General features: G+C 39.5%; 1 protein-coding gene across 1 annotated transcript in view; it reads right to left on the minus strand.

The window, feature by feature from the left end:
- Sptssb (serine palmitoyltransferase small subunit B) overlaps window positions 1-25,694 on the minus strand; it is a 37,509-nt gene extending 11,815 nt beyond the window's left edge. Inside the window, exons 1-2 of the mRNA XM_045130211.1 lie at window positions 24,566-25,694; window positions 12,856-12,946 (exon numbers count right to left, since the gene is read on the minus strand). The gene's annotated coding sequence lies outside the window, so the exon portion shown is untranslated. The remainder of the gene's footprint in view (window positions 1-12,855; window positions 12,947-24,565) is intronic.
- Between the last annotated feature and the right edge of the window lie 1,542 nt (window positions 25,695-27,236).

A 27,236-nucleotide genomic window follows, 5' to 3' on the forward strand; every position in this document is an offset into this window, starting at 1 on the left:
TGGATTTTTCTCCACACATTCATGATGAGTAAAATAATTCTATAGGTTCCCTAGAGAGGGAGAAGCAAACAATTTTAAGTTAAAGTGTGTATTGCTTTTAGGCAATTGAGTTACTCTAATTAAATCTTGTAACCTTGTATTTAGAAGTGAGTAACTGAAATAATGAGCTAAAAGGAAAGTATCACCAACAATGCAGCCAAGTTGTAAGTTGTCACAGAGGGCTTTGTGGCTATCAGGACCAGCTCTATACATTGAATTTTCATTACCACTCACCAGAACAAATGACAAGAAACATGGTTTACTCACTCATTATCAACTCATGCCATTGAGCAATGTAGTATACATTGAGTGACCGTAATTTTGATATATTTTTTAAATATTATATTTTTACTTATTTGACAGAGAAAGGAGGAGAGACAGACACACACACACACACACACACACACACACACACACAGAGAGAGAGAGAAAGAGAGAGAGAGAGAGAGAGAGAGAGAGAGAGAGAGAGAGAGAGAATGGGCATGGCAGTACCTCCAGCCACTGCAAATGAATTTAAAAATTTAAAAAAATATTGGTTTATTTTATTTTATTTTTTGGTTTATTTTTTATTTATTTGAGAACAATAGAGGGAAAGAGGCAGATAGAGAGAGAGAGAAAGAATGGGCATGCCAGGGCCTCCAGCCACTGCAGATGAATTCTAGATGTGTGTGACCCCTTGTGTATCTGACTAACGTGGGTCCTGGGGATTCAAGTCTCGAACCAGGGTCCTTAGGCTTTACAGGCAAGCACTTAACTGCTAAGCCATCTCTCCAGCCCGAATTTCATTATTTTTAAGTATCCTTTCTTTTTTATTTTTCTTCCTTTTTTTAAAAGCCTATCTGACCGATTCCATAGGACTTTATGAATGAACAACTATGGCTTGGAGAAAAAAGTTGGAATTTGATTTTTTAAAAAAGTTTTCATACTAATTTAGGGGTATGCTAAAAATTCAAGTTAGTTCAATTTCAATGTTATGTGACAATCAACAAGCAGGTATTTATTTTGAAAGCATGAAGACAAGTTTACTAACACTGAAATGTTATGGATAGGAAGAGAAATTTGCTACAATGTGGAGGATGAGATAATTGTTTACTGTTTCTGATGGTCCATCATTTATGAATTTAGACACAAGGCAAGTGTCCCTGCTTATTTCTGGACACACTGGAATAGAGGGATGGGCTTCTAGCCCAGGCTTAGCTACAGGGTGTTTCTTAGGATGAGCTTCTTTGTTGTTGTTTTATTAAAAATAAATTCCTGTTACTATACAAAGATAGAATGAAGAAAGTTCATAGTGGCTTTTTACTCCTAAAGATATTGCTGCCAAAGGCTACAAATTGTTTTTAGAAGTAAAATGTGAACACAACTGCCAAACTAACAGTAGCTTTAAAGTCCTTTCAAAAAGTAACTACATTAGATCCACATGCAGAGTGGCATTATTAGTAAGAGTCTAAAGGTGGAAGCCACCCAAATGCCTGACATGAAACAAAACAATCAATTTAAGTAATATATCCAAACAATGGAAGGTTATCTATCCTTAAAATAGAAGAAGATGGGCTGGGAAGGTGGCCCACTGGGTAAAGTGTTTGCTGAGAAAGTATGAGGGCTTGAAGTCAGATCAGCAGAAGCCAGGAGAAATGTTGGTTCTCCCAGCACTGGGGAAGCAGTGACAGAGCTCTAGAGTTTGCTGGATAGCTATTCTAGCTGTATCAGCGAACTCTTGGTTCAGTGAGCGACCTTGTCTCAAAAACTAAGATGGAGAAATACTGAGGAGGGAATGATATTGACCTCTGGCCTCCTGCCTCAAACACCTGCATGAGCACCTGTACACACACATATGCTTATACCCATACACATACAAACATGCACAGTACACACATGCACAACCTGTACACATTAACAACACTAACAAAAAGTGTTTGACATATGCTCCAGCATGGATAGGTCCTGTTGAAGTAAAATGCCATTCAAAAAGGCAAATACCAGGCTGGGAGATACTGGCTCAGTGGTAAAGGCTTGCAAATCCTGTCAGCCTGTGTTCAATTCCCCAGTAATCATGTAGGGCCAGATAAACAATGGCACATGCATCCAGAGTTCTTCTGCAGTGCTAAGAGGCTCTGGTGTGTCCATATACATACTCTCTCTGATAAATAGTAAATAAATAAATAGTAATTTTAAAAAGAACTCAAAGACTTACAGGGGAAATCAGGACTTAGGTTGTTAAAATGTTGGCTCACCTGAGAAGGTTACTTTACTTTTCTTTTTTAAAGACAAATGCTTTGTGATTTTTACTTTATTTATTTATTTTTATTTTAAAATATTTTATTTATTTTTCTGCAACCAGAGTGACATAGACAGAGTATGGGCACTCCAGGGCCTAGTGTTGCTGCAAATAAACTCCAGACACATGCACCAGTTTGTGCATCTGGCTTTACATGGGTACTGGAGTGATTTTACTTTATGAAGAATCTTGAATAGCCACGTTAATGGAAACTGAGAGAAGAATGGTAACTATGGAGGACTGGAGTATGTGGAAGGTGCCCTTGCAGTTTAATAGCATGAATGTCAGTTCTGTAAGATTTTTGTTTTTTGTTTTGGAGATGGATTATACAGCAATGTGAACATACCTAACATCATTGAACTGGACATATGGTAAATTTTATGATGTTTTATCATGATTAAACATATAGGTGAATGAATAAAGGATTGAAATTTTAAATAAATTTTTAAAAAGTTTGAACAACATTGTATTTTGGTATGTCAAGTTTGTGTGTGGTGGGTGCATATGGTGTGTATCCATGTGTGTGCATTTACATGCATCTTCTGTGCATGTACACAGAGGCCAAAGGAAGACATTGGGTGTTCTCCTCTATTGTTCCTCCACCTTACTTCCCTGAGACAGAGTCTCTGTGTCACTGAACCTCGAATGTGCCATTTTTCACTTAAACTGGCTGACCAGAGAATCCCAGTGATCCACCCATCTCCACACTCACCCTCAGTGCTAGGGTCATAGACATGAGTGGCCATGCCTGGACTTGGCATGTGTGCTGAGGGATCAAACTCAGGTCATTTTCCTTGCAAAACAGTCTTAATCACTGAGCAATCTCCTTGGCTCTGAACAGTAGTTTTTTAAGAGCTCATGGAAAGTCACTGCCATTCTCAAACTGGAGTGAGGTATTCAGCTTAGCTAAATCATATGGACATACCACCCACAGCTGAGGAAAAAAATACCCCAGAAGTCTTCAAATAATATTTGCCAGGTCTCAATTGGGTTGTCCTTATTGAATTCCAGGGTATTAAAGGTAAACAAACTGCAAACTCCTTCTGCCTTTTGCCAGGAGGCTGGACACATGTAGATATATTTTGGGCAACAGTTTGTTCATAATAACTAATAACAGGAATTGTGGGAGTTATAGATCTGTGATATGCTTACCTGGTTTGGAAAAGAGGGCTCATAAACTCCCCAAAATCTAGAGCATAAGTGGCAGGATAAGTGGAAAAGCATCCAGGTCACTTGGTAAAGCTACTTTTTACTTCCACTATGAAACCTTCCCTGGTGAGAATATTCCATGCCCATGTGAACAGTTCAGCCTTCTCCTCCTCCCCTGCTTTTTCCTGAACAGGGCACCACAGATTGCTAAAGAAACTATGTGCTGGAATGTCTGGGTAAGATGGTGGCATAGGAGCCACAACAAACCAGCCTAGGGAGGAATTTAAGCCAAACCCCAGAAAAACACACTCTGCTTCTGAAAAGTGAAGGAGAATTGGTTATTCTTAGACACAGCTGAGAAGCTGGAGAGACCAAGATCCACTAGAAAAGAGGAAAACGGCCAGAGTCTCATTGAGTGCTCACTGCCCAAGCTCCATGCCCCTGCCTGGTCTCCCACCCCCACCAAGGCATGCCAGGCATCATCAGCAGCAGAGTCCAAACAAGAGATTTTTCAACTCCATCAGCTTTCTTGCAAAGTTAAGACATCTAAAGAAAAGAGCTAAGATCAACTAAAGAGCTACTGAAAGTGCGAGCAACTCCAGAAGTCTGAACTCTCCCATCCCATGCCAGTGGCAGTGCAGCCAAAACAGCTGATCAGAACTCCAGCTCCACAGCACAACACCGAGGGACTGAGGTGGGCACTCAGCATTGATGAGATTGGAAGCCACCCCAAAAGGTAACGAGGGCGACTGCCAAAAAAAAAAAAAAAAAAAAAAAAAAAAAGGTATATAGGCCTGCATTGTCAGGGTACATTATGGATTATATATTCTTGGTTGTCTTTATAATTTTCAAATAACCTGTGTTTGTGGGGTGAATATTGTTGGTTTTGATGCTTTCATATTTATAGCGCCTTTGTCTTTTGCTTTTGACATTATTGGGGGCAGGGGCTGATCCAGATCCAGGTTGGCCTGGAACCCAATTCAGAACATAAATCTCTACCTTCCAGCTGACAAGATTAAGGGTATAGAACAACACACACCCTTAGGGATTTTGACTTTATACAACTATCTGCTTGTTTTAATCCCCACAATTGTATAATTTGTGCTGGATTTTATTGATTGTGTAGGTTACTTGGTTGAAGTTTAGAATTTGCCATTAAGTTATTCTGCCCAGTCCACTAGAATACTTGCTTAGCAAGCAAACTCAACACCTAGGATTACTTCTGTGGCTTGATTGGGGGACAAGAGCTACACCTGACACCTTGAACTCATATCCTGAGGGTATACAGAGGTAGATTGCCACATCTGGGAACACTGCAGATAAGTAGATGATCCAAGCACCAAATCAATTCATGATGCAAAAGTTGCTACAATATTATACAAGAAAGTAAAAAAAAAATCAAGACAATACAGTTCCACCAAAAACTATACATCCATCAGAAATGATCACCAATGAGACTGTTTTAGATGAAATGCCTGACAAAGATTTCAAAAATGATGGTATCTATACTCAAAAAAATCAGATAAATGAAGGAAATCAAAGAAGAAAACAAAGGAATTAAACAAGAAAACAAACTTCTGAAAGAGAACACAGGAAACCAGCTTAAGGAAAGAAATAAAGAGGTCATTACAAGACGAGTAAGGAAATAGAAATCCTGAAGAAAAACCAGGCTGAAATCTTAGCTCTGAAGAATAATCAGTGAAATAAAAAACTCTGTAGAAAGTCTCATTAGTAAAATGGATGAAGGAGAGAACAGAATATCCAAACTAGAAGACCAGGTGGCAGATCTAATACAGTCCAACAAAGACAAAGTCAAGATAATAGCAAGGTCTGGTGGTTTGATTCTCCAGTGTCCCCCATAAACTTAGGTATTCTGAATGCTAGTCTCCCCAGCTAACGGCAATTGAAAATTAAAGCCTCCATGAGGCAGTGTATTGTTGGGGTTGGGCTTATGGGTATTACAGCCAGTTTCCCCATGCCAGTGTTTGGCACACTCTCCTGTTGCTATTGTTCACCTTATGATGGCCAGGGAGTGATGTCCACCCTCTGCTCATGCCATCATTTCCCCTGCCATCATGGAGCATCACTTCAAGCCTGTAAGCCAAAATAAAACTATTTTTCCCACAAGCTGCTCTTCATTGGGTGATTTCTTCAAGCAATGCAAACCTGACTGTAACACAAGGTATGAATGGGAATTACAAGATATCTGGGACACTATGAAAAGATCAAACATAAGAATTAAGGGTATAACAGAAGGAGAAGAATTTCAATCCATAGGCTTGGTAGGTTTTTTTCAACAAAATCATAGAAGAAAAAATTTCCCCAAATTTGGAAAGAAATGCCAATGCAGATACAAGAAGCTTTTAGAACACCAAACAGACAAAACCTGGAAAGAATGTCTCCTCGCTATGTTATAATTAAACTACTAAATGCGCAAACCAAAGAAAATATATTGAAAGCCATTAGAGGGAAAAAGCAAATCATCTACAAAGGCAAGCCCATCAGAATAACTGCAGATTAATTAAACAAATTTTATAAGCCAGAGGGCTTTGGAATGATATACTCCAAGTTCTGAAAGATAACAACTGTCAACAAAGTTTACTTTATCCTGAAAAGCTATCTATCCAAATTGATGGAGAAATAAGGACATTCCACAACCAAAACAGGCTAAAGGAGTTTATGACAACTAAACCAGCTCTACAGAAGATACTTGAAGGAATTCTTCATGCTGAAGAGAAAGAAAAACACACACAGGAGGAAATGGGAAAAATAAGCCACATAGTTAAAACAAATGAGTAAAGGGAAAACAAGAATCAAGACAAAATAAGAAGCATGGTGAGAATAAATGCATACCTTTCAATAATAACTCTTAATATCAATAGCCTCAATGCACCAACCAAAAGACACACTGGATTAAAAGACAGGATTCTGCCATTTGTTGCCTCCATGAAACTCATCTCTCAATAAAAGATAGACATCAGCTTGGGGTAAAAGGATGGAACACAGTATTTCAAGCAAATGGGCCTAGGAAACAAGCAGGGGTTGTTATCCTAATATGACAGGATAGACTTCAAACCAACATTAGTAAGGAAAGATAAAGAAGGTCATTTTATACTGATTAAAGAAACACTCCAAGCGGAGGACATTATAATCCTAAACATGTGTGCTCCTAGAATGGGGGCTCCCAGTTTCATCAAACAAACACTATTAGACTTAAGGTCACACATAGCATCAAACACAATTGTAGTGGATGACTTCAGTACCCTACTCTCATCAATTGACAGGTCATTCTGAAAAAAAATAAACAGAGAGACATCTGAATTAAATGATGTCATTGAGCAAATGGACCTAACAGATACCTACAGAACATTCCATCTAAATGCTCCAGAATATACATTTTTCTCAGCAGCACATGGAACATTCTCTAAAATAGGCCATATATTAGGACACAAAGCAAATCTCCACAAATACAGGAAAAGACTCTATCTGACCACAATGGGATTAAACTGCAAATCAGCAATAAAAAAAGCTATAGAGCATAGAGAAATTCATGGAGACTAAACAGTACACTATTGAATTTTCAATGGGTCATTGAAGAAATCAAAAAGGAAATCAATATATTCATAGACTCAGATGATGATGATAATACAACATACCAAAACCTTTGGGACACAATGAAAGCTTCACCTTAAGGCCTTGGACAAAGAAGAGCAAGGCAGACCAAAAATCAGTAGATGAGAATAAATAATAAAGATTAGGGCAGAAATTAATGAAACAAAAAGCAAAAAACAATCCAATGACACAAACAGTTGGTTCTTTGAAAGAATAAACAAGATTGATAAACCCTCAGCAAATTTGACCAGAAGATAAGAGAAGAGACAAAAATTAATAAAATAAGAGATGAAAAAGGCACCATTACAACAGATACCAAAGAAATTCAGACAATTATAAGGACATACCTTAAGAATATATATGCTCTAAGTTTGAAAATCTGAAAGAAATGATTTCCTTGATTCATATGACCTACCAAAAGTAAGTTAAGATGAGATAAAACATTTAAATAGTCTTATAACAAATATAGAGACCCAAGCAGTTATAAAAAGTCTCCCAACTAAAAGAAGCCTGGGCCCAGATGGACTCATTGGTGAATTTTACCAGACCTTCATGGAAGAACTAATATCACTGTTTCTCAAACTTTTCCATAAAGTAGAAAAGAAAGGAATTCTACCAAACTCCTTCTAGGAAACCAGCATTACCCTCATACCAAAATCAGACAAAGACAGAACAAAAAAAGAAAATTACCAAAAAAAACCAATCTCTTTCATGAACATAGATGCAAAAATTCTTAATGAAATATTGGCAAACAGAATACAGGAATATATCAAAAAGATCATTTACCACAACCAAGGTGACTTTATCACAGGGATGCAGGGATGGTTCAACATATGCAAATCAATAAATGTAATTCATCATATAAATGGTCTGAAGGAGAAAAATCATATGATCATCTCAATAGATGCAGAAAAGGCATTTGACAAAATCCAACATCCTTTCATGGTAAAAGTATTACAGAAACTGGTAATAGAAGGAACATATCTCAACATAATAAAAGCCATTTATGACAAACCTACAGCCAACATAATATTAAATGGAGAAAATTTTGAAGCTTTTCCACTAAATGGTGGTATCACCATACCCACTTTAAAGCTGTATTAAAAAGCCACAGTAACAAAAACAGCATGGTATTGGCACAAAGACAGACACGTAGATCAATGGAGCAGAATAAAGGACCCAAATGTTAATCCAGGTAAGTACAGCCATCTGATCTTTGACAAAAATGACAAAAATATTCTTTGGAAAAAGCCTCTTCAACAAGTGGTGCTAGGAAAACTGGGTATCTATATGTAGAAAGATGAAAATAGATCCTTGTCTTTCTCCATTCACAAGAATCAAATCCAAGTGGATCAGGGACCTTAATATCAGACCTGGACCTCTGAAATTGCTAGAGGAAAAGGTAGGGGTAACCCTTCAACTTATTGGCATAGATAATGACTTTCTGAATATAACCTCAGTTGCTCAGGATATAAAACCACTAATCAACTACTGGGATCTCATAAAATTACAAAGCTTTTGTATATCAAAGGACACAGTAAACAGAGCCAAGAGACAACCTACAGGATGGGAAAAATATATTTGCCAGATACACATTTGACAGGGGTTTAATATCCAGAATATATAAAGAACTCAAAAAAACATTACAATAAGAAATCAAATCACCCAACCACAAAATGGGTTATGGAACTAAATAGATAGTTCTCATCAGAAGAAATACAGATGACATATAAACATCTGAAAATGTGTTCTACATCCTTAGCTATCAGGGAAATGCAAATTAAAACTACTTTGAGATTTCATCTTACTCTTGTTAAAATAGCTATCATCAAGAAAACAAATGACAATAAATGTTGGCAAGGATGTGGTAAAAGGGGAACCCTTCTACACTGTTGGTGGGAATGTAATCTGGTACAGCCATTTTGGAAATCAGTGTGGAAGTTCTTGAAATAACTAAAAATAGATATGCCATATGATCCAGCTATAGCACTCCTAGGCATATATCCTAATGACTCTTCTTACCACCTTAGAGATACTTGCACAACCATGTTTATTGCTGCTCTATTCACAAGGGCTAGGAAATGGAACCAGCCTAGATGTCCATTCACAGTTGAGTGGATAATAAAGATGTGGTACATCTACAAAATGGAGTTCTATTCAGTGGCAAAGAAAAATGAAATTATGAAATTTGCAGGGAAATGGATGCATCTGGAAAGAATTATACTAAGTGAGGTAATCCAGGCTGAGAAAGCCAAATGTCGCATGTTCTCTCTCATATGTGGATCCTGACTACAAATGTATAGACTTGTGTGTGAGCTGGAACCAAAAATCAGTAGCAGAGGTCCATAAGCTAGAAAAAGGCTATAAGGGAGGGAGGCGAGGGAAGGTCTTAAGGGCATGGTATTGTATGTATGTAAGTAGAAGAAGAGATTACAGGGAGGGGAAAAGGCCTAAGCGTGGTCAGGGGAAGAGATTGTATAAAAGAAAGGTGTGGAGTGGAGGGTCAATCAAAATTCAAGATATTCTAAACAAGACATGTGAAGACCTACTTTCTTGAATAATGGCACATCCAGAAGCCATAGGTTGTTACTAGAAAATTTTCAGTGCCAGTGATGGGGTACCTTCCAGTCAGTCATTGGTCAGGGAGGTCCCTGTTGCTTCTAAAACATTACAGGCTATTGCCAAGGCCCTTGGTTTCCCATGAGAAAGAGATGGCAAGACCCTATTGCCTGAGCGGCAGAATCACTGAGAAATCAAGCTGTGCTGAGCAGAAAATCTTCTTCCTGTAGCCCAGCCAACTGAAAGCTGGGAAAAGCTGCATTGTATGCAGTCTTATGGGGGCAAACAGTGGTTGCCAGAAGCCTCAAGTTTAGCCACACAGGCCAAATGACTAAATGAGTGCAATAGTGGCATGTCCACTCTGGGGGAAACCAACTGTTCTTTAATTGGACTGAAGGCCCACTCTATGGGAGGGAATACATGTCTGGTACTGAAAAGCTAATCAAAGCCTTTGGCAGAGGAGGTCATGAACCTTAGGGGTATAAAGCCTGCTCTTGTCTGGATAAATGCATATATATTGCTCTCACCAAATTGCCCTGAAAGCACTACACTTAATGTTCATGCTCATATATTAATGCTACTCTCATTTCTGGTTAGAGAAGCTTATCTTTTCAGATGGCGATGACCATTGGGATGACCCAAAAGGCAACATAGTGCTGAGCAGAAGGGACAGAGGAGTGTCCAGCACTGAAACATCTCACACCCTCCAAGGCTCAGGGTCTGTCATGGAAGAGGTAGCAGAAAGAATGTAAGAGCCAGAGGGAGAGTACCACTTCTTACATACAACTGTCCAGACAGAATTTGGCCTTGATATCCAAGAACTCACAGTGCCTAGCAATATCTACAGAAGACTCTCACAATAGAAGAAAAAGATGATGACATCAAATTAAAAGAGAGACTAATGGAGAGAGGGAGGGGATATGACAAGGAGCAGAGTTATGAAGGGAAAAGTTGGGGAGGGGAGGGAAGTACCATGGCTTGTTGTCTGTAAGTATAGAAGTTGTCAGAAAAAATATATATATTTTAAAAAGGCATTAACAAACACAATTTCAGAATCTAAATATAAAGAAAAATGTTTCTGTATATTTTCAGAGGTTAATAAGAAAAGATATTCTCCCCAAAAAGAAAAGATAAAAGAACCATGTGCTTTTGGTTTGATTCTCAGCCCTTTGCTCCTTTGTAAAGCAGTACATGTGAGTTATCAGTTGCTAATCTGGAAATCAGTTTTAGAAAGATTATTCTTTGTCTCTCGTGTGGCTATCCCAGCAGAGGCAAAATGGCCTGGGCAGCCTTGCTAGTAGCTGCTCTCACACATCTAAGAACTGTGGGAAGCATCTCACATGAACCCATTTCTGTTCATTTCAAGATGAGGAGACTGAAGCTTCAAAGGAAGTCAAGTGGAAACAACTTTGAGACTCAGCCCAAGACTCTGTCATAGGAAAGATCTGGTCATGTACACTGCCTCCTAGAATAGTGTGTTCTAAGGGTCCAAAACTCATTATCAATAACTTTAAAGTTGTTGAACTTCCAAAAATGCTTTGAAATAAAGAAACTGCTGCCCCTCATTCCAGAACTATAAATTTCCAGAACACTATAATGGAAATGAAAGAACTGGGAAATTACCACACCATTAACACTATCCTGTACCTTTTTACTTCCCCCTTATTAGTTGATAAGTTACTTTTACCATAGGTTGACTAAGAATGAGTAGGCAGGGCTGGAGAGATGGCTTAGCACTTAAGCACTCGCCTGTGAAGCCTAAGGACCCAGGTTCGAGGCTCTATTCCCTAGGACCCATGTTAGCCAGATGTACAAGGAGGTGTATGCATCTGGAGTTTGTTTGCAGTGGCTGGAGGCCCTGGCGTGCCCATTCTCAATCTCTGTCTCCCTCCTTCTCTCTCTGTCTACTGCTCTCAAATTAAAAAAAAAAAAATGAGCAGGCAACTAGTAGTAGCCTAGGTTTGTTTTAAATCTACTACACTCCAGTTCCTCCATTTCTCCCTTCCTTCTCTTCCCTTCCCTTCCCTTCCTTTCTCCTCCTCCTTCCTTCCCCTCTCTTCCCCTTCCCTTCCCTTCCCTTCCCCTCTCCTCCCCCCTTCCCCTTCCCCTTCCCCTTCCCCTTCCCCTTCCCCTTCCCCTTCCCCTTCCCCTTCCCCTTCCCTTTCCCTTTCCCTTTCCCTTTCCCTCTTCTCTTCTCTTCTCTTCTCTTTTCCCTTCCCTTCCCTTCCCTTCCCCTTCCCCTTCCCCTTCCCCTTCCCCCTCCCCCTCCCCCTCCCCCTCCCCCTCCCCCTCCCCCTCCTTCTGATTTTTCTTTTCCTTTTGAGAGTAGCCTCAAACTTGCTAATGTTGCAAAGGATGTCTTTGAACTTCTGATCTTCCTGTCTTAACTTTCCAAGTGCTGGAATTGCAGGCATGTACCATTTCTTCCTTAAAAATAATCATTTTTTAAACCTAAAAGTAAATAAATATCCTACTATGAGCACTGGCCACCCTCACTTTCATTGTTAAAATTTCTAGATGACAGTGGTTTCATTTTACCAAATATATTCTGTTAAATTAATCCCACCTGGGTAATTAAATGCTTATTACTTTTCTTCTTGTATGAGAGGTCTTCTAGGATAAGCTAGTGCTGCATTTAAATAAAAGATGAAAGATGTTGAAACAGAAGCCATCTTCAACCAGCAAATCTATAAATAAGGGAGTAGCTGGGGCTGTACAATTCTGGTCTTGGCACTTGTAGTGCAGCTGGCCTTTTCTAGGTCAGTGGTTCTTAACTTAGAGGGCAAGGACTTAGGTTGGGGGTGGATGGCTTCTATGTGATCCTTACAATTTATGCAAATTTTGCATGCATGAACATTTTGATGTATACATTTGAAAGGTTCCTATAATGTTTGTAAGCTAAGAACTACTGCTTTGAGATCCAATAAATAAAGCTAGTTGCCACACTTTTCTCCTTTGTATCACCTTCAATGACAATAAAATAACCAAGATGGTGTGAATGTTTGTTATTTGCTTTACAGAGAACCAGACTTCATCTTGGTAAAGATGCATTAGGGAGAAAAAGGTCAGATATCTAAAAGCAAAGGGCTTGGAGATATAGCTTTGTGATAGAATGCTTGCCTAACTATTGCCTAACATATGGGAGGCCCTGGGTTCAATCCCCAGTGAAACACACACACACACACACACACATAAATGTTCCAGTTGGAGAAATTTACCTGCCCAGGAAGGTCCACGTCTGGTTCTCTGCTTTTTGCCTCCTTTGAATGATGTGGATGCCTTCTCTTCCCTGGGTTATTGTTCCTTCATCTGTGAAATAAAGATTTCAATGATGTAATAATTTCCAAGACGTCTTTCAAGTTTAAATGCTTTCACCTGTAAAATGACATCAAACCATTTGGGTCGCTAATCTCCCATAAAAGTGTCAAATGTATCATAAAAAACAAGTCATATGCTTGTGCTATCTTAAAATTATTTTTAGAGCGTGTCACAGTTGAACAACATACCATTGTCTGGTGACTTTCCAGTTGTATCCAGAGGACAGTGCAAGACCAGGTTTGAGAAGGTAGGACTCTTTCAACTTTGTCAAAGTATCTTGCTTTTAATCTACTTCATACAATGAATTTTGTAATTGGTACCACAAAAATGGCTAATGGAGGTTTCAATACTGAACCCAATGGTTTTACATTGTGTTCTGATCATTTTTAGCATTTTTCTCACTTGAATTAAGTCACAGAAAGTATGAATAATCAAAATTTCAGATGCTTCCAAGTCATAAGTCAGGATTATCAGAGGCAGTGCTCAAGAGGGTGAAAATTTGATGTCCTGTTCTCTCTGTTCTTTCAGAAGGGTAACTGTCCAAGGCTAAGAGGAAGGTTTGGCTTAAGCAGTTTAAATGAAAAGAAAGAATTTCTTGATTTCAAGTTTATTTATAATACTGTTGTGAGTTTCTTGATAAATAAAACTATTGAGCTATCTAATTCAATCTTTTTAGATACTTATAAAGTATGGTGAAACGGCTGAGAAAAAGGGACTGTAGCTCTTTTTAACCACTAGAAATGGTCCCTTCTATCAGCTAAACATATCTGCCAGATGATCTAGAAGGCTTTTTGTGGGAATGTGGTGAGAAGATCTCAGGGGAGAAAGGAGTAATAGAGGTCTTAAGAGATGTAAATACCTTTGAATGATGCTACAAACTGTCATGGGGGAGGATGATTAGAACTTCTGTATCATTTTCAGAGGTGCATCTCAGAGAAAGGTAAACAGTAAGAGTTGTCCAAAGGAGGAAGGGATGAGGTTGGAGAAAGATTTCAGTGATAGATCACTTGCCTAGCATGCATGAGGCTCTGAGCTCCATCCCCAGAGCCGAAAAATGAAGAAACAAACACACAAAATAAAGGGGAATGTGTTATTTGAGAACTCCATTAGGAGATAGTCAAGCAGAGACTATACTTTCTCTGCAAGCCATCATGAATCTGGAGGAAGAGTTTGAAGTTGACAAACTGGGACTTGCTATTTCATGATACTTGGGATGCTGATACCTCTCTGAACATTCATTCCACCACCACTAACATGAAAATGACTCATTCCTGCACTATGGTAAAGATTATACCACACAACATTGGCAAAGGGTGGAATGTTTAATCATAGCTGATGGGAAGGCAGAGAAGTAATAATTTTTATACCAATTACTGTTTGTTTATCCTATTTTTTTTATGTACTTCCCCTTCTCATCTCTGAAAGATTCCTTTCTGGTTACTCTCTTGAGCCTTCAGACATGTGATAGTGGGTAATTAAGGTGATGATGCTAATGAGTCTAGAAGGAAGCATTCCCAGAAGGAAATTAACAGGTCACAGTGATACAATTTCATGTTGTTTCCTCCTACATGGAAGAAACCTGGGAAACAACTGAACCTCATGCCCTAAATTATAACCTGATTTTCCTGTCAACCAGATCCAGAAGTAGACCAACCTGGTTGATTTGTTTTAAAAAGAATTTTAGGTAATAAAAAACCTTATTAAAATGTTAAGGCCCAAGTTCTCCATTGTGAAGTAGATGTATTTCTACCTCTGAGGACTGAGCAGGGCTGGCAAACTAGAGTATTGGGTCAGTCATATCTTCCCTCTGTACCTAATTTGCCTATCACTAAAGTGATCCTAAGTTAACAGACTTATTCTTCAATTAAAGGAGACCTAGTTAGCTGCTCTTAACAGAAGATCAAACACACAGAATCTTGTCCTTTCAGGCTTCCTAACAAATATTAAGTATCTCTTAGCCTGAAGGGAGTGATTGAAGTGCCCTGAGTGAAATGAGGGCATCAAGACTTTGTGCCAGCCCCCCAGTCCTCCAAACTCCTGCTGGATAAATAGTTCATATCAAATTGTGTATTTCTCACTCAGTTATTTAACTACTTTTTTATATATAAAAAATCAAATATGTACTGCATCAAATTAACTGTTTAAAGTTAAAAACTCTTTATAAGAACTCATGCATACTATAATTGATTTTTAAGTAATTATATAAACAGGAAGCCACCAAGAATCTAGCTAAGTAAAACTGGTGTTGGGATGTGGAGGATCGACATAGTAGCATCCTGCTGTCTGAAGACTTGTCATGTTCATGATGACAGATAGCAAGGTTCATGATCAGTTGATGAGATGATTCATCTAAAGCATTATGAGAGGACTGGGCTATTTTACCCATGGTTTGACAAGATCTCTGAAAATTGAGAAAGCACAAGCATTTAGTTAGTAGTCATGATGGTATATCTGACTTAAATGAGTTCTGGACATGTTTGTAAGAGCAGTTGAATTTTGTTTTCCTCATAAGATACTCATAGTACAATGCATTTGTACCTGTTTCTATCGAATCTATGTCATTTGAACATACATGTATGTGTGCTAATGGGGCATATAAACTTTATTTAAAAGTAACAGAATTAGTTTTTTAAATATTTTATTTTTATTTATTTATTTATTTATTTATTTATTTATTTATTTATTTATTTTACAGAGAAAGAGGGAGAGAGAGAGAGAGAGAGAGAGAGAGAGAGAGAGAGAGAGAGAATGGATGTGCCAGGGTCTCCAGCCACTGCAAATGAACTCCAGATGTGTGTGCCCACTTGTGCATCTTGTGCATGGGTCCTGGGGAATCGAGCCTGGGTCCTTTGGCTTTGCAGGCAAACACCTTAACCACTAAGCCATCCCTCCAGCCCCAGAATTAGTTTTCAATAATTAAAAAAAATTGAGTTTAAATTTTTATTTTGGCCTGTGTGTGTGTTCATATGTGAGTGTGGGATGCATGTGTCATACCACACATGTGGAGGTCAGAGAACAACTTTTGGGTCGATCCTCACCTGTCAACTTCATTTTGGGGAGGGATTCTTGCTCTGGATTTTCTCTCTGTGTGCTCTCCAGTGGCTCAGAAACCTGTCTTGGCTTCTGGCTTTTTGTGTGGTATCTGGAGATCAAACTTGGATATGCCAGCTTAAGTAACAAGTGCTTTCTCCACTGAGGCATCTCCTCAGTCCCATTTTATAATTTTTAAACTGGTACTTAGTTATGTATGTTTCTTAGAATTTACATTTGCTAAATACCAAATATTTTTTATTTATTTCTAGATTTTATATTTATTATGTTTGTAGGCAATATGTTTAACTTGAAAGTTTTAGAGAGAATAAATATTAAATCCTTAGGAAAAAATATTATTTTAGCTTACTAAAGATATGTAAGTCTTTATTATGTAACAAATACTTTCTTTCAACTGTATATACTTAAAGTTGCTCTAGAAATAGCTCAGTTAATCAGACCTTCATGACTATTTGAGTGACAAATATTGATTTTTGAATGCTAGTTCAATATTAGTAAAAGTAGATGAAATAAAGATAGTATCCAGGTTAGAAGAGTTTGTTGACAATTGTAGGAGAAATATTGTTGCTATGCAAACAGTCTTTGGTTTTTAAACAAAAGAAAGGTTTATTTATTTATTTATTTTTTGAGGCAAGGCTTTGCTATGCAGTCTAGGTTGGCCTCAAATTCATGATTCTCCAGCTTTAGCCTCTCCAGATTTGGATCTGGACCACAGAAAATATTCTTTGTTTAATAGTCTTGACCCCTGTTAAAACTATACTTGCTAATTAAATATCCCCTGACTTATCACAATAGAAGTTATAAAATGTCACATAAAATACAGACATCTACAATTTAACCATCTTTAAAAATTATGTATGATTGACACTTTGGAATTCTTTCTGTCTTTTTGTTTTAAACTCAGTTGTAATTGTAATATGTGTTTTGTTTAATGCCATACTCTGAGTTTTTAAATTATTTCACTCAAAAGGATTTTTGGACCTGTATTTTATACAGAATTTTTTTGAGGCAAGCCCAGCAGACTGGGCTTGTTTCTATACAAGAGAGTGATAGATAGATAGATAGATAGAGAGAGAGAGAGAGAGAGAGAGAGAGAGAGAGAGAGAGACTGAGAGAGAAAATTGGCCCACTAAGGCCTCCAGCCACTGTAACCAAACCTCAGATGCATGCACCACCTTGTGCACATGTGTGACTTGTGTGCTTGCATCATCTTGTGCGACTGGCTTACATGGAATCTGAGGAGTCAAACATGGATTCTTAGGCTTAGCAGACAAGTGCCTTAACCACTAAGCCATCTCTCCAGTCCTTTTATACAGATTTTTAAATTCACCTTTACTGATTACATTAGGCTAAATTTCAAGTTAACACAAGTGTTGAGCTGCTAAAGTGAGTCTAGCACTGTAATGGATACTGAGAAGACATGCCTGTGCTCTCTATGGGAGGACAGGAGAAAATGGACATGTGGTATGTGAAAAAAATCATTTGGATACTAACCGTGTGTGTGTGTGTGTGTGTGTGTGTGTGTGTGTGTGTGTCTGTGTGTGGTATGGGGTTGATCCTGAGCTTTAAGCTTGGCTAGCAAGCCCTCTACTACTGTGCTTCCTCCCCAACCCCTTAATTTGGTATTATTATTCCCTAGTGTCAAGTACTTGAGTTGCTCATTTAATTGCTGGTTATTAGCCAAGGCAGGCAGGAAATATGTGTAAATATTTGTATAGATACTGTACAATTTAAATTTATTACACTCTAAAAGCTTTCTTCCCCTCAAGTTCTCTTTAATTGGGAATAGCAGTCTTGTGTTAACGATAGCAACAGACTAAATTGCCTTGTTGAGCAGAAAGCTTTCATTTAGTCTCAGCCTGGGCATGTGTGCCAGGCACCATGGTACATATTGCCACACTTTTGTTATGGGTGGTGGCTACCAAGTCATAAATCCCTAGGACCAGCAGAGGTTATAGTCTGATGTAACTTTTTTTTTTTTTTCCTATGAGATTTGAGAGTCACTTCAGATCACTTTGGCTGGGGAAGAGTCCAAGGGTGTTTGATAGAAGAAGGAATCACTAATGTCACTAGGTTTTTATAGGCTGTTCATGGACTAGCTCTTTCTTTATCTCATTTAGAAGGTGATAAAGGTTATAGATAGTTCTATGTGAGGAGGCACCATGATAATTTTGATTTACACAGAAGAGTTTGTTACAAAAAAAGCAAAAAAAAAAGAGAGAGAGATTATTTTATGTCCTTTGGGTGAAACTCAATTTCAAATGGGATTTGTTTTCACTTGTCTTTCTTTACATGAGTGAACTCTCACTAATGCTTACTAAGCATGACATTTTGTGAGGAACAGCGAGTATGTTCTAAAACTGGTACTTTATGGGGGTGGGCTGAGGTGACAGAGGGCAAGAGAGGTGTGAGCCCCAGAAAAGTGCTTTGACTGCATCATCTTGAGTTTGTTTCCCCTTCTTTCTGTAGTTATTTTCATTGTCATATTCAATATGCTACTGAAACGTCTTCCCTAATTTTCTTTTCAATCTTTTCACAGATCTTGAATTTAACATGATAACTTTAGCTTGGCATTGCTGACATCTTTTGATCCTATAATAGAGCTGAAAGAGCAGGAGGTAGTACCTTAATAGCAAACTGTCATCCTGGAAGTGTTCTGTTCTCATAATGATAGCAGGTACCTACTGAGCAGTTTATGTTCCAGAACTTTGCTAAGCACCTTGTAAGTATGACTTTAAAGAGTTCACTTAACAACACTGTATGTGAAGCACTATTTCTACAATTATTTTTCAAATGTGGAAATTGAAATGTTGCAAAATTTAAAATTGGCCCAAAACACATACTCAGTATTCCTACCTCATAGTATGGCAAATGCTGTAACAGGGAAGCGTATACACTAGAGAATAGTAGGAGACTTGTGGATGGAAATCTGTTCTTGCTCTTATCCTGTTGTCTTCAGCTATTTGTAGCACAATGTATACTGAGGGTTGGAGACATAGCTCAGTTGGGAGAATGCTATCCTGGTATGAGTGAGGCTGTGGACGTAATCCCCAGTAAAACACACATGAGAGTGCACACGCATGCGCGTGTGTGTGCGCGTGCGCACACACACACACACACACACACACACAGTTACTTTTCTCTAGAAGGAAAGATTTTTGATGCTTGGCTTTGTGTCATGTCTTTCCCCTCCTGCCTGGCACATAGCAGCTTAAAATCTGTTGAATAAATGAATGAGAAATCTTATGTTCTCTTATAACAGGGGTCTTCTGACTTATTTCTACTCTTAAGCTTCTAAAACATTTCTCCCTTAAGCTTAAAATAACTGTTCCCTTTGACTTCTACAAAATCTGTTCCCTGCTTCTTCAAAGCTTCCTCTAAAAGCTCTATTCCAGGAAGGTGGCTATACCCGTTGTGTATTATTAGAACAAGGCCTCCTTCAGGTACCTTTTAGGTCAGGTGCACTGAGTAGAAATTCTGGAACAATGGAGTGACACAGAGACACACTGTATATTTTCCCTGTTTTTCTCCCAGTGGATCTGTGGATTTGATGCTCTGCTGTCTGTCTCTCTGAAAGATGAGCTTTTCTGTTACATTTTCAGTATTATTCTTCTTATGCTTTCCTTCCCTCAACTTCTCTCCCTTTTCCACTCCTCAAAAGTTGCTAATTTTAGGGAACTAGTTCTTAATTTTTGAAGTACAATCCCTTGGAAGGCTATATGAATCCATGGAAAAGCTAGAGAAAATATCCAAAACAACCCAAAAGCCCAGGCAGATGATTTCCCTGACTGAGAACTTGTTATCAGAACACATAGTTTTATTTTGGTTGTAATTCTTTGAACAGGTGTTGGGGTTATATCTACCTTATGCCTGCTTGGAATGTGTTGAGTATAATATTTCCTTAAGGAAACAGTGGAATATTTAGGCAGCAAAGCAATACTGCTAGTTAAAGCTAATATGGAAGTGAACCAAAGCTCCTTGAGAAAAGAAGTTAATCTGAGGCTGGAAATCCTTGTGGCCTCTTTCAGCATCACAGAGACAAGGTTTGTGTAGGATCTTTATATTACATAATATTAGAATCTCACTATCTTGATCCTACAGTTTAAGATTTTACCTCATTTTCTTGTTTTTTTTTTTTTTTCCTCCAGAGCTCTTATCTCCTCATGTTATAGAGCACTATAGGCTATTTACTTACTATTGCAGTTATTAATATCTGACATCCCCATTAGAATTTAAGCTCCTTGAAGAAAGGATCTAAAAGTGTCCTTGTACAGTAAAGGTATGTAATAAATATTTGTGAGTAAATTAGTCATTAAGCCAATGAAAGTAATATTAAAAAGCAATAATTAAGTCAGCCATGGTGGTGCATTGACTAGGCTAAGGAAAGAGACTGCCTGGGTTACATAGCAAAATTCTGTCTTAGAAAGAAGAAAGAAAAAAGACAGGTGAAAGAGAGAGAGAGAAGAAGAAAAGATCAACTTTTCCTATAAACTTCTAATTTATAGACAGATGGTGAGGCATTAAAATTATTCTATAACAATCTTATAATTGGACAAAATACATCAAGTGTGGTAGCCGAAGACAGAATGGAACCTATTTCCATCAGCACAAAACATATGGATGGAAGGAAAAGCCCATGCTAGTGAAAATGGAAAACTTTTGTGTCTTCATGAAGTAGGCAGACTTGAGTCTCTAAAGCTAAGGGCACAGTTTGGTTCCATATGTTTATAATTGTCCTGGCAACATGTTCTGAGGCTACCCCATGAGACTTTGAAATGCACTAGTTTATACCAATTCTGGATGAGAGCATTGTCATCTGATTCTATGATTCTTTTTACAGAACCAGGAAGCTTGTGGGAACTCAAAACAACAAGAGATGAATAGAGGGATGGATGAATTATTTAGGAATTTCTTCTGCATTCAAGACTGTCATAATTACAACAGATGCTTTCCAGCAAGGACACATGAATGTGCTAAGAGGACGACAGTGGCAGGACTCTGTGGCTTTCAGAGCCAGTGGAATGTAAGTGGATGTGGACTAACCTGAGGAGATGATAAGTCTTCTTTTTGGTGAGATTCCTTACTCATTCAATGTGGGTCATAACAAACTCAACAATTGATCCCGATAACATTTAAAAAACCTTCAACATAATGAATGGAGAATCCAAAAAGATGTGTCATTGCAAGCAATTTCCCAGCAGCAATGCATTAAGGACATCTGATTTATTTCTGAACATAAGCAAAGCTAGGCAGGTAGGCAAACATATGCAAACCATGTAGCTGTGTAACACCTGTGCCAGTCTTGATTATTTCAATAAGGCCCTTAGGGCAAAAGACTTATAAAAACAACTGCTTTAGTGGCACATGGGAATTTATGCACTCCAACATTCTAAATTCAGTTGTTATTTTAATACTTTTGAATAATGCTTCCCACCATTGAACCCAGGGCTTCTAACGTACTAGACAAGTGCTCTATCACTGAGCCACAGCATTAGTTCTTTGTATTTTGTTTTTTAGGGGTAATGTTTTATTCTAGGCCAGGCTGACATGGAACTCACTCTGTTATCCCAGGCTGGCCTTGAACTCACAGGGATCCTTCTACCTCCAGAATGCTAGGATCAAAGGCCTGTGCCACCACCACATCTGACAATTCTTTGAATTTTATAAAAGGTTCTTGCTAAGTCCCCATCTTTCATCTCAAAGTTAGAATTCCTCTACCTTAGCCTTCCATGTGCTGGAATTACAGATGCTACCATAGCCAGCTACATAAGATGATTTAAAAAAAAAATGCCTTTATTAAGGTGCAATTCAGGTAGCTGCACCTAACCTGACTTAAAGTATATAATTTGTTTTTTAAGTAACATCCTCAGTTATAGAACTATTATCATCCCCCAAAGATAAGCTGAATTCTTTCTTTGTCACTTTCTACTTGTTCCCAAATCCATCGTCTGCTCCAACCCTTAGCAACGTCTCACCCACTTTGTGTCTCCGCAGATATGCTGGTTTGGGGTATGCTGTATAGATGCAATCATACAGCATGTGCTTTTCTTTCATTAAAAAAAAATCTTCTCAATGCTCAACTATGTGTATCAGCTATATTTGTTCTATTTTTCCACTGTTCTACTCCATACACCATTTGTTTACCTACCCAACACTCAGTGGTTTCTATAACCATGAATATTCATGTACCAGTTCTTGCACGGACTAAAATGTTTAATTCTCCAAATATATGCCTATGAGTGGAATTACTCTATAATTTGGTAACTTCATGTGCAACTTTTTGAGGAACTGCCAAACTATTTTCCACTGCATCATTTTGTATCCCCACTAACAGTGATGGTCTTAACTCCTTCTCCCTCTTGTCCTCTTCCTTATGGTCCTGGGGATCAGACCTGGGACCTTGAGTATGTGGAGCCAGCACTCTGCCACTGAACAATGCCCCTAACCCAAAGTACTTTACATCATCTCCAGATTTCTTTATTGGAGATGGGCTGAGCTGATCAGTCTTTATAAGTCTTTCTGTTTGTTAACCATCATGGTGGAATTTCACTGGGATTAAATTTTTTTTTCTGTTTATTTTTATTTATTTATTTGAGAGTGACAGAGGAAGAAAGAGGAAAATAGAGGGAGAGAATGGGCACGCCAGGGCTTCCAGCCACCACCAATGAACTCCAGATGCATGCACCCCCCTTGTGCATCTGGCTTACATGGGTCCTGGGGAATCGAGGCTCCAACCAGGGTCCTTGGGCTTCACAGGCAAGCACTTAAACACTGAGTCATCTCTCCAGCCCTTCACTAGGATTTTGGTGCTCATTTCTCTAATGAGATTAATGATAATAAGTATCTTTCCATGCATTTATTGTCCAGTTGTATAGCTTTGAGGAAATGTCTATTCAAATCCTTTGCTCCATTTAGAAATGGGCGTTTGTTGTTGTTGTTGTTGAGTTCTCCATCTTTTGCCTTAAGGAGGGGTGGGAGGAGCTGTAGGAAGAGAAGCTGACTTCTCAGTTGTTTTGCCTGAGATTAAGTTTGTGCAACACAGAGCTGAGGAGGATGAGGAGGGCAGTGGCCTGCTTCTCCCTGGAGTATGCTGTGGGACTCTGTATCTTCCCAGAGCAAAACACCATGTAGCCAGGGGTGGAGTACCATCACACCCAGCTGGAAAAGGGTGGGGAGATGGGCTGTGGTGCAAATGCTATAAACTCTTGCTGTTCTCACTGAAATGCTATGGGTTGACCTGTCCTGACATTTCTTCATTTGCTGTATCCCCTCAGGTTAATAACCAGAGATAATGTTTACCAGTTGCTGTTTTGTAAGGAGTAGGTTCACACAGCTCCTCACACCACTGTTTAGGAAAGTTGAATACTGTTTGGATGATTTTAGATGAAGTCTCTGTTACTTATATACTTGTCGGTAGTTTATGCTGGCTTTGTATAGATAATATTATTTATCAAATTATGAAGGACAATTTTTATTTAAAAGTTATACAATTGTAAGCAGTAGGTTAAAAAACCAATGGATGGGGGTTTGGGATTGAAGACTGGCTTCCTTTCTACTTCATGCCCAGTAAATTTCTAAAATGTACATGTCTCAAATTTTCTTAATTTATTGCCATTGAATAGCTTTATAAAGATATTGGAAAAATGAGATAGTGCACTTTATACTAAAAGTTGTTGTTCATAGTACTCTATGTCCAAAGTCATCACAGCGATCAAAAGTCATTAAAATGAGGCTACGTTGAAAAGCACAGAAATATTTCAGATGTGAAAATCAAGCTATTAAGCTTTCAACAGTTTTATGCACACACAGACGTTATCTAGTAAAATAATAGCCATAGACTTCTTAATGATATTTTTAATTTAAAATAACCACTGCAACACAACATCTTTTGGAACAACAACTATTTTCCCAAAGCATTTGTTTAAGTGTTTGGGTCTAAGACTGAGTTGTACCAATTCCTCAAGTTCTTTATTTGAGAATAAGTTGGGCTGAGCTGTGAACTGACAGCCACTTAGTTAAGTCTAGAATGGCCCTCATCTACATGCACTCTGTCCCCTCTCCCCAGCTCTGTGGCAGAGCTTACCTTGGGTGTTGAGGCTATTAATACTCTTTGAGAAAATATACTGTGGTTAATTTGACCCTTCCTGGCCATTCTTCAGGCCACTGGAAGTTGACTTGTGTGTACCACTATCACTGCAGCCCATGGACAAAACAATATGAAACTTTATGAACATTACTGCTTCAGAAACCAAGTGCATACCCATTCCCCAAATAGTTATTAGTGAACCATACCAAGATAGTGAAAATAATATAAAATAATTTTCTTTGGGCTGGGAAAGTTTCAGTGCTTAAGTTTGGTTTCTGTTGTGTGAAACATCTTACTTTCCAACATAGTAAGAGACAAATGGAAAACCCATTCAATTCTCAAAGTTGTAATGCAGTTAAATAATGAACTGACAAATTGCATTAAAGCTCAATATTAATTTCCCCATAAAGAGAGGAATTCTATCTCATTAAAGCTACTCTAGACTGGAAGTAGGCATTTTAGAAGATGCTTACCTACTGGTTTTAGGAGAGCAGGGATGCTGTGGCTCCTCCCCAGCTGCTGCGAGCTACCCACTGCGCGGGGTGTCTCTGAGGCTCCCAGAGTTAGGTGTTCGGGCCCCGCCCTCTGCACTATTGCTAAAACTCCGATTTTGCCAAACTGATTCCGGTGATTAATAATTGACAAAAGGAAAACACTCTTACGCAAACTTGTATCCAACCGCAGGCTCTCGGTGACTCCTTCCAGAAGAGAATGCTGGCTGCACCACTCCCCTCCCCCCTTTGCTCTCAGGTCCCAACTTCCCAAGCGCTGCCACTCTGTCCTGGGAGATTACACTGCCCTCGGAGAAAAGCAGCCCGGAGACTTCTGCACGTTAAAATGCTCTTTTCCGTAGCTGCTTAACACTTCTCCCGAGATTAGGCTCTCAGGAGGGGGCGCTTTGGCAGTGCAGGGAAGCCGGGGCTCCGAGAGCAACCGAGGAGACCCAGGCGTCGCTGTCACCTCCGGCTGCCGCAGTAAAACCCCAGCCGAGGCAGGGGATAGGGAGGAGGGGATGGGGAGGCGCCCTCCCCACGCTCCGGCTGGGAGCCCCAACCCGACCGAAGGACCTCGTCTTGTGGGTGCTGCTGGTGGCGGTGGGGCGGGATGGAGTAGGGATGGAAGAGGAATAGGAGAAAGGGGAGGGAAGGGAGGAAAGGAGGAAGAAAAGGCAGATAAACAGGAGGTACAAAGGCTAGGGCGCTGGGGCTTTAAAACCATCGCTCTGGGGAAACCGGCCCAGGAGCCATCAGTCTGCCGACTCGAGCGCTCGGGATCTCATCTCGGGGCTCGGGCCGGACAGCATCTTGCATTTCTTTGTCCAAAAATCCAAGAAATAGAACCCTTTTTGCATGGCAGCTAATTTTGCTGCCTTTCAACTAGCAAAACGCACCCCGCTCCATTGCTACTACCTCCCCCCAGGTAGCTGGGAGGTTAATGGTTGAAAACCTGCCCCCACGGGGTTGGGGGTAGATGGGAGGATCGTGCCGGGGGAACTCGTGTGTGTGCTCGCACACAAGTGCAGAGAATTAATTTGGGCCCGACTGCGGCAGGAGAGCTCTTTGGAAAAGGACGGGGAGGCTGCGGGTGGTGCAGAGATGCGCCTGGAAGCTCGCCGCTGGCGCCGGGGCTGGCGGGCCTGGCGCCCAAACATCTTCCCATCTTCCGGGGGGAAAACCCGCGTCCAAAACATCCATGTAGTCTCCGACTTAAATTTGACCCCGTGGCTGACCGCTAAGGGTCCACAGGGTCTTCAGCCTTCATCTCTGAGATCCGGATTCTTTGTGCCCAAGGTCGAGGGAATCCTGGGCCGAAAGCCTTGGGGCAGCATCTGCCATTTAGCCCCCACTGCCAAGCGAGGAGGCAGGTTCCGCTAGGGCCACCTTGCTGAAGCGCCAAGGAGAATGCTGGCAGGGTTCTCATGGCACCCTTTCAGCGTGATCAGAGCTTCCAGCTACAGAGCAAGGGACTCTCACTATTGGGTGATGGTGTCTCCCTGGCTCATGTTGTCCCCAAAGGGAGATGAAGGTGCTTGTGGACAGGGAAAGGAGCCAATGGAGCACCTGCCTGCGCAGGCTACCTTCTTCAGCTCCTGTGTATATTAGCACTTTGGCTACTATTTTTATTTCTTAATCTTTTTATGTTGGTCACATTTCTTCCTCTTTGCTTTTCTCTGACACACCTTGCAATATTGGCAGCGCATATATGACCACCTATGGCTGTAGAAGAGGAAATAGAAATCGTGAGAAATGACTCATCTAGGGTCACCGAGTCTATTTGTGGTACGGACAATACCATTCATGCTGGCCTCCAGATCTTATTATTTGTTCTCTTCTATCTCTACTGGATTATGATACCATCTGTCATGTGACTGCATTTGTGGAAATACAAAAGCGGGTCTTCCTGCCATACGTTTGCAAAATGACTGTAAGAAACTTGCAACTATTGTAAGTAGAGGTTAGGAGGAAACCAGTGCTGCTGACCATTAATAATTTCAGATAACATATATGCAATGCAGCCTCGTGCAGGCACACCTTTGTGTATATCTATGCACCCCCAAATGGAGATTAGATGGTCTATGTTTTCCATGTGAAGATAGTACTGGGTGACAAAAGAAGTCACCCCAACTTAAATGACAGAAATCATACAGACAGCATTATCTATCAAAATACAATAAGAATAAAATTAGCAAAAATTATCCTGGTTAATATACACTTGAAAATTTAAGTATGTGTTAAATCTGCATTAAACTGCCTAGCATGGTTGTACCTGTAACCCCATCACTTGGGGGATGGAGGAAGGAGGATCAGGGGTTCAAGGTCATCCTAAACTGCATAGCAAGTTCAGGGGCAGCTGGGCTACATAAGACTCTTTTTGAAAACAACAAAGTAACAATAATGATGATGATGATGAAATAAATCTAGGTTTAAATGAAGTACAAATGGGACATTATTATTTTTTCTTTTCTTGAAGAAAAAAATTAGCCAGGCATGTTGGTACATATCTTTAATCCCAGCACTTTGGAGTTACCATGAGTTTGAGGCCAGTCTGAGACTACAGAGTGAGCTCTAGGTCAGACTGGACTAGAATGAAACGCTGCTTTGAGAAAACAAAAGAAATTATTATTATTATTCTTTATTTGAGAGA

This window comes from Jaculus jaculus, chromosome 11 (genome assembly GCF_020740685.1).
Source record: "Jaculus jaculus isolate mJacJac1 chromosome 11, mJacJac1.mat.Y.cur, whole genome shotgun sequence".
In the NCBI taxonomy this organism is placed as follows: Eukaryota; Metazoa; Chordata; class Mammalia; order Rodentia; family Dipodidae; genus Jaculus; species Jaculus jaculus.